Source organism: Rhyacophila brunnea, unplaced genomic scaffold (assembly GCF_057557595.1).
Source record: "Rhyacophila brunnea isolate RB1 unplaced genomic scaffold, BYU_Rbru_1.0 scaffold_4, whole genome shotgun sequence".
Classification (NCBI taxonomy): domain Eukaryota; kingdom Metazoa; phylum Arthropoda; class Insecta; order Trichoptera; family Rhyacophilidae; genus Rhyacophila; species Rhyacophila brunnea.
In genome coordinates, this window is record NW_028233068.1 from 13222140 (window position 1) to 13231796 (window position 9657).

Sequence of the window (9657 nt, forward strand, 5' to 3'; positions counted from 1 at the left end):
CTGCTTTTTCTTAAATAAGCATATAACCTGCAAAATTTGCATCTATACGCCAGATAATTACGATGATATACGCCAGGGGCGTAGTTACATTATAAATAAGTACATACTAAAAACGTCACAAAGTTTTTTAATTAAAAAAATATCTTACAATTTAAAATAAGATATACTCGATATTATAATATACAATGTACATTCATTGAAAATCAGATTTTAATAGTACCTACATAATATATCGAATTTTATGATTTTTATCATTAAAATAATATAGGTACCTACTTAGTTTGATACGTTTTTTCAAAGATACTTGCTATAAAGATTTAAAAATAATTCATAGTTTTAAGGTATCGATTTAAACAAAAAATATTTTAATCATCAATAATTTGAAGGATTTTTTTTTTATTATTTAAAACTAACTGAATTTTGTCACGTCTAGTTTGCAAAATTTAGAGGGGGTGGGTGGCCGGTAACCCATGGCGTTTTAACTGCCCATGTAGAAATGACTTAGAATTATAGCGCCTGTACACGTGCATAGATTTACTTGCACCGATAGTGTGCATTTTAAAATATCGCGATAATAACTGTTTACACGTAAAAGTGCTGACTGTCTCGCTAATCTCATTCTTAAAGAGTAAGCGAGATGCGATGTTGTCATTTTATGGTACTGAAAATGAGTCTGCGCGGTGTAGTTGGTTTTTTTACCGGCAGGTCCGGTACTATCGTTCTACTGCGCAAGCGCAGATATTGCACGCTCCAATCGTCGCGTGAAAACTCAGAAGTTTCTGAAGTTTTTTGATGCATGCATGCAATCTTGCAATTTTCATAATAATACGTGTTTACGCGCGCATTTTTTTGTTGTGACCGCGAGAATACATAATATCAGCAGTAAATCAATGCACGTGTAAATGGGTATTATGATAACCTAACGGTGATATCTTTGCATTAATTGGATATAATTTGTTAATTAGTATAAAAATAATAGTCAGGTCAACGAGCATCTTTGGTGTTGGATGGTGTTTATTTTCACTTTGAAAAGTTTGAAACTGAAAATTAAGGCAAAGGAAGTGTTCAAAAAGTAATGTTTTGAAAGTGAATTTCGTGTAAGGCGACTCGCCAACGAACTGACACCCTCTGCCTATAAAATAAAATGTTTCTTCGAGGAAACATTATTTTCAAGTTTACTTTTCCGGGCATAAAGCGAAATAAACGCTCACAGACCAAACATACACACAGTGCGTAATTTATTGGATGGTTATTGCCAACATTGTATAATATACAGTATGTTATTGACACCGAGGTGATTTTAGGTTTGTGGAGGCCCGACGCATTTACGACTTTGGAGACCCCTTGTAAAAATTTTACCTATCCGATAAACTGTCATTGACTGTTAAACATAATATTATATCAATAAGCAAATGTGGCCAGGATTTTATATGTTTTTTTTTAATTTTACACTACCCCGTATGAATCGTTTTAGTGACTCTGGTTTCGCGTTTCGGCATCTTCATGCACTGTGGAAATTCACATTTAGTAAATATACAATACCGACTCAAAGTATAGTTACATAATAATAATATAGCGTATTTGCTAAGAAGCGTAGAAACTTTGAAATCTTTGGAAAGCGTTTGTAAGGCAATTCACCAATATAGAAACAGATAAGTAACTATAATATGTAGCAATAGTATATTCATTATTAATTTTAATAAAAACTCATTTTTTCTTGTACCGACTCCAGTTTTTATTGAATAATTGTATCGGTTTCATCCGGAATCAGTACAAACAAATGCATTTTTATTAGAATTATTAAGAGCGTACTTCAGTGAAACGGCAAATAATTTTCAACTATAGGTGCGACGAAATTTCGGACTGGCTGCGAATCGGAGAGCGAAAGTCGAGCTGTGAACACGTCAATTTGTTTTGTGATGGCGTCGGGGGAATTAATTCTTAAATCGTGTAAAGATGACTAAAAAACGTTACCCATTTACTTGAAAAAGAAAACATGTCATTGAATATATTATTACTATTATTACAAATAGAACAATAAACTAATAAACACTAAATAGATGCATATTGAATTTTTATGACAAATTATGTTTTGTTCTGCACGCGTCGTTTGCACATTCTTCGCGTCGCGCAGTCACGATCGTTTTAGACCGTGCCCCAGCTGAAGTATAGTCTTAATACAATGCATTTCCACCATGAATTGATAGTTAACACAATTAAAGTTGTATATTTGCCATAAGTGATTGTACATAGTGCCTGAAAATGCCGAAAGGCGAAACTCGGGTCGCTAAACAACGATTCAAATGAAATAGTACAAAACTTAAATTAAATCGATTCTGTGGGGAATAGAAACCTAATAAATAAATTTAAATAATAATACTAATAGTTTTAAAAGAATAAAGTGATCGCGATGCGCTATCCACTATGGTATTTAACCTTGTGGTGGAATCCATAGCTCGTGAAACCAACATAAGAGGATGGGTAGATAACAGTACAACGCAGATGTGCGCTTATGCTGACGACATAGTAATTACAAGCAGATCCAAACAGAAAATGATCGACCATGGTGGCACTATGAAAATAAAAGCAGAAAACGCTGGGCTGCAAATAAACCAGTCAAAAACTAAATGTATGGTCAGCACACGCGATCAGGTACCGCTGCAGAATATAGACATAAGACAGCATGCATATGAAGGGGTGGACAAGTTCACGTATCTCGGATCCAGCCTAAATACCCAAAATAAGACAGCAGAGGAGATAAAAATCCGCCTTATCTCCGGGAATAAATGCTGGCATGCCTGCAAGCGACTGGTGGGGTCGAAAATTCTAGGCCGAAGAAGTAAACTTCTAATTTATAAAACAATTATAAGGCCAGTGGTCACTTATGGCTGTGAGACTTGGTGCTTAACTCAAAACGAGCAAAACGCAAAATACTCCGCAAAATCTTTGGACCCACGTTGGAAAATGGGAACTACAGAATAAAAATGAACCACGAGTTGGAAGAGCTGATTGAACAGCAAACAATCATAGGATACTGTAAGTCCTAAAGACTACGATGGGCGGGACATGTGGAGAGAATGCCTGAAGTTAGAGCGCCAAGGATCATGACGAAGTGTCTACCCCAACGGAAGAGACCCAGAGGCCGTCCAAGAAGGAGATGAGCTGACGCCGTAGAAGTGGACTGGCTTCATATAGGAAGACCCGGTGACTGGAAAAGTGTGACGAGAGACCGGAATGAGTGGAGAGCGGTTGTGGAGGAGGCCAAATGCCACCCCGGAATGTAGCGCCGTGGAAGAAGAAGAAAGTGATCAATACCTATATTAATTTTAAACACGTGTTCGTCAATATAGCGAATAAATAGTACGAATCATCTTACACCAATTAATTATTTAAATTGAAACCATAAAACATGGCGATACAATCAGCTCTTATGGTTTATGAGTCGGACGTACAATGTTTGAGACAGACAGGGAAAACTATTATTCAAAAAGTTATGCTAACTATAATATATTATGTAAAAAGTGGCTTCAAGCTTTACAATTCTTACCTTACGGTATTCTTGGCTGTGGAGAGCCACTAATAATTATGTCTGGAACTCTTCGCCTCTTCGGAGTACCTATGTAATTCGAATACCGAAAAAAATAATGACGTATGTAGGGGTAAAATATTGGGTTATCTGTTGGCCATTTGTGTTGTGAAAAAAGTTCGGACCGCCCCTGAAATTTTCACAAAAACACCCGAAATTTCCACAAAAAGTCGACAAAAGCCGCGGAGAGTTCCACAAAAGCGTTCACTGATTTATTTTCGAACTCATTTTGCATAAATCACCACTTTTTTATTGTGTGCACTGGCGCAAACACACTACACAAACGACAGTGGCGTGCACGCTTACCTAATTTTGACAATAATTAGGAAGGTGTAAGAAATATGACATCAGCATTTTATAATAATATTTGCGAATTAAACTGTCATTATCTAAAACCGAACTCCCGTATTTACTTACCCCGCTATTACATTCTCCGCGGCCGTAATTCACTGTGTGTTCGATATTGCGAGGAGTTTTATTACGATTAAAACGCCTAAATCTTTGCAGAAGTAGAAGAAAATCATTATTTCGAAAGTAAAGTATTGTGAGGAGGGAAACAGAAGAGAAAGCTGTTAATTCCCCTCAATAGTGCCAGAGATAGAGTATCTGCACGCAAACTGCATATGACGTGACAGTGTCAGCGCATGCTGCGTTGTGACGTAGAAGATATTATATTATAAAAGTCGCACTATAGGTATAATAATATTATGGTAAATGTGAATTAGTACACAAAATAGTGACCGCATTACCTATGTTGGTGTCATATGCATATTCACTGTCTCAGGTATTCGGTAAGTATATACCGTCGACCGATCTCTACTACCTTCGATTTATCTATCTATACCTACCGAGGCATTGTTATATTGTTGATTGATATTTAAGATCATAATATATTATGTAATCGGTTCAAATGTTTATACAACTAATTAGCTGTACCCTAGAGCTGAAATTCTGCAAGTCACACATTCGATATTTTACGGAGAGCAGTTTTAAAATAGTTAATCTAATCTAGTCAAAATACTCACTAAGCGTTCGGACTGAAAATCCGTATGTTGGGTTCCACACTTTTGCAATTTTAATCTTTTTGCTATAGATTAGAGCAAAAATGACTTAAATTGGACATCTACTCTTTCAGCTCTAAAGTATAATAATTGGACTACCGTCGTTTTAGAAGTATGTAAGTATTTTGAAAGCCATGTGACCAGTAGCGCACCCAGGGGGGGGGGCCAAGGGGCCTTGGCCCCCCCCAAAAACATTGAAATTGAAAGCCAATAGATTAGACAAATAAAAACACGGCAAAAAAAATATTTGAAATTCTCCAGCACCCTCTAGAAAAATTTCTTAGATTTTAATTTCTAACACAAAAATTTCGAAACACTAATGTCGGGTTGTTTTAGAAACTCAATCTCTAATGGAAATGTCAAAAAATTCTCGGTGTCCATCCGAATTCCGGAGTGGAAATTAGGCTGTGTTCTGTTGGGTAGGTTTGTGCACCTATAAGTTAAATGCAATAATACTTTTTTTTTCCATTTTCAATTAATATTTTGGAACTTCACTATTAAAAAACCCAAAATCGACGATAAAAATTCGGCGAAAAGTACGACTACACCCACCACCATGGGCTGACAGGGCTATAGCCTGGGGGCCCAGGCTTAAGAGGGCCCTGCGTGGCGGCTCGTCTAATTGTGAGATAAACACACACCAGAAATTTGTTATATTATAAAAAAAATCACATGTGGCGCTATAGATACTACTTCATCAAAATTAACATAAAAAATATAAAGTATGATGAAAATAATATGATATACGTAACTACATGATAATAATTCACGTGTATCATTTTATATTACAATTATTTTTAGTGTTTCTAGAAAAATAAAAATGTTTATTTATTCAATATCGATGGGTCGAATGCAACTTGGCTACCACAAGACCAGTGGTCTATAGTATGATAACGATCGATAATATGATATGAGGTCCGACAAATCAAGAATTCAAGGGAATTATTTAACAATATAGATAAATCCACGGAATACCATTTGGGAACACTACTGTAGAACATCACATTCCCCTTAACCCTGGTGATAGGTAAGGGGGCCCGCCAAACATTCATGATGTGGGGGCCATGCCCACCACAGTCGGTGGTGGTGTAAATTTAAAAAAAATACATTTTTTCGGTGGAATTCAGCATAAATATTGTGGCTCTTGACCAGTGGTTCTTAACCGGTGCACCGCTGGCTTGTTGCACGTGCACCGCGAAAATAATGATAAAAGCAGAAAAATCCGCAAAATAGCGAAAACCGAAAAAGTCCTTCGTGAAATTATGAAAGCCGATGAAAGATCTAATGTGATTTCGATGTTGCCGAATCGATCGCACGCGTCTAAAATCTAAAATATCATGGAGGAATTTGTATGGATGGTGCTCCGTCAATGTTAGGCTCATTTAAAGGATTTGTTACCCTCGCAAAGACAAGAAATCCTAACATTATATCTACGCACTGTTTTATTTACACAGGGAATCTATAGTTTCGAAAACATTACAGCAGTGCTAAAACCTGTACTAGACCAATATGGTAAATTTCATCTAATCCAGACCTTTAAAAACAGGCATTTTAAAAAAAAACTTTGCATTTCTATGGAAGCTAAGTACGATTGTTTGCTTTTTCACACTGAAGTGAGGTGGTTACAGTGGCGCAACCAGGGGGGGGGGGCAAAGGGCCCTGACACGCCCCAAACATGAAAATTATCAGAATGATTTTAACCATTGAAATTGAAAGCCAATAAGCCTTTGGGCTTAGACAAATAAAAACACTGGCAAAAAAAACACAAAAATTAACACTCATGTCAGGTTTTTTTAGAAACCCAATCCCTAATGGAACTGTCAAAAAATTCTCGGTGTCCACCCGAATTCCGGAGTGGTGTAGGTCATGGCTGAGGAGGGCTGACAGGGCTCTAGCCTGGGGGCCCAGGCTGTGGGGGGCCTGGCGTGTCGGGTTGACCAGATAAACACACATAATAAATTAGCTTTAATAGTAAAAAAAGTCGCCTGCGGCGCTAATATGCTTCTTGGCCATGAACATTTTCAATTACTTATATAATTGTGCAATATATTTTTTGATTATTATGTGTCGATACTCGACAGCTCCATTATTAAAGTGGATGTATTGAAAATCGCCAATTCTTATGTATAAGTACCCTTAATTTGAACTAAAACACAATTTGAAAAACGTTAATGTAGTGTTTCACACTGCCTTTAATCTTAGCGGTAGGTTGGGGGCCCGCCAAGCCTAGCATGAGGGCCCGTTTCAGGATGTGGGGACCGTGGTGTAGGTACACCTAGTGCAATAGACAACGAGAAATTAGGCTGTTTTACATTCTCCTCCTTGGCCCCCCCCCAATATTAAATCCTGGGTGCGCCACTGCATGTGACATTGGACTCCCAAATTTTCAGCATTAAGAGAACGTGAATACAAATTTAAATCTACATACGATAAAAGTGACTTCCGCACTTTCAGCTCTAAAAGGTACAGCAGTTTCTTCCTAATTAGGTAATACAAAGGTGGCTCAATTGGTAAAGCACATCCAATGGATGCGTATTTGAGTCCCACCTGACGTATTATTTTCAAAGATTTTTTCTTCTAAGTATGTTTCTAATATGTTTTCAAATTATGAATATTCATTAAAAAATATGTTATATTTTAAAAATAATCGTTGTATCCCTTCCTAAAACTATTTTGCACGGCATTGAATAAATATGCATAGCGTGTCCAGGATTTTGCATTGGTTAAACAATAAAAAAAACTCCAAGAGAGGCGGCACTAAAATAAATTTACTATAGGTAGATAGATAGGTACCTCATTTTTTGTCTATTAATTATTTCTCTCGAGCTTTAAATTCATTCGTACTTTAAAAATCCAAATCCCATCTACTCAGACTCACAATACCTAGCTACCAGTGGTGTAGTGAGGCCTGATCAGTGACCAGAGTTACACATTTATATTTTTCTAAAAATCGATGTTTTTTAAAATAAATATAAAAAATATTAAAACTATGAATTAATTATTAGTCTGTACGAGGAAAAATTGAAAATTTAATAAACTAAATTTTAATAATAAATATGACCATAAAATATATTGTAATAATAACGTAACTCTGGACATAAATATGTCGCACATGTATTATTAGAAAAGAGAACTCAAAATTTGCAATTATTCAGGAGAGACATTTTAATTTTTATTCGTTATTTGATTTTCCGTATTTTCAAAACAATGAGACAAAATAAAATAAAAACAGTTCACGTTTTGAAGATATTTCTCACATAATATGCGTACTGGAAAAGCGACGAAACTAAAAAAATGTCACTGTTCAAATTCACACGTCAAATATGGCCCAGTGGAAAAGTGACACTTGTGAAGTCTAGGGATAAAAAAATTAAATAAATTACTTTCGCATATACGCGCATATAGATGGCGCTACCGAGGTTCCAATGGTGACGATAACTGAAAATCGACAAATTTGGAGTTACGTCTCTTTTCGAATACGTCATGTGCGATGTCACAAATTCAGATTTCTTTGACTTAAAAAACAAATTTTTCTTTTTAATGTTTTCAGATAAGTACATATTTATTAATTAATACAGTTGAAATTGTAAATTATCAAAAAAAAAGTCTCAAATTGAAATCTTCGTATTTTTCCGCTAGGTTCCTCTGGTAGGTAGAGGCCTCCCTCTTAACCTGACTTCTACGTACCAAAGTTATGTGTTGTTCAAATAATGAAACGATCAATGGCCTACGCCCTATCTATACCATGACAACGTATACAAATGATTTAAGAATGTGCACCTAAATAATAATATTGTACGGAAATATTTATGAGTTTGCGACTTCATTCTAATATTATAATTTATGATCGTCCATTTAGTGTTATGTTTATTGTTATATTAGGGTACTGTTCGGTTATACGGAATACAGCGGAAAACACATTTTGATAATACCCGATATACTGGATTATTTGTTAGTTTGGGTTAGTTTAGGTTAATCTTACAAATAATCCAGTTTATCGGCTATTTTCAAAATGTGTTTTTCGCTGTATTCCGTATAACCGAACAGTACCGAATATATTCCTCCGAAGCCATCAGAAAACAAATTGAGGTGCTCACACCTCGACTGCCGCTCGCCGATTGGCGACGAGTGTGAAATTTCGTCCCACCTATTGTTGAAAATTATTTGCCGTTTCACTTATGTATGCTCTTAAATAATGTATACTGTCGTTAATCATCTTCTGTAAAATATAACCCGATCTCTACCCAACTTATTGAACTCTCCACCCACTAGCTTTAACATAGGTATAGGTAAATCGTTTTACAGTGGCACCATGGGTACGGCAAATGCGGCTTGCAGTTGTAGTGGTATTGTTTGCTATCATTGAAACAGGCATTGTCGCAAGCAATTCAATACACGCGCGAATCGTCTATGGTGCCACTGTAGAATGATTTACCTATACTACAATACTGTTTCACAACACTACTGTCATTAGGCTGCATAGCCAGTTTTTTTATGAAGAAAATCTTCAAAAAATTGTGTTTTTCCGAAATTGTTCTTTTTGTCAACAGAATTTCGTTTTTTTGTGTTACCTTATTCGATTAACTCACGTTAGGTATTAATACCTATACCTACATCTGACATTCAGAAATAGAAAAGATTGTTGCAATTAATTCTGTGGAACAATTAGTGCATAAAGTGGTGAAAAGTGGAATTTAAGTGGTCTCCCATTGTGTGAACGGCAATTATGGAATTATTATGTTGTTGAATAGAGTACGGCAGTGCCGTGTTGAGAATTTACTCACACTGGAAGAAATTTTAATTCGCTGTGTAGACAGGTATAATCAGCTATTAAAAAAAAAATAAAAAATGTTCATTGGGATTCTATTTCAAAATGGACTTTAATAACCAGTTATTTTTTTGCCTGTGGCACGTGGCATGTGGTGGCCATACTGATGTCTTGAAAAATATGAATTTTTGGGCACACAATCAACAGGGAGTGTTGGAGGTGCGAATCACCCTATCGTCAGG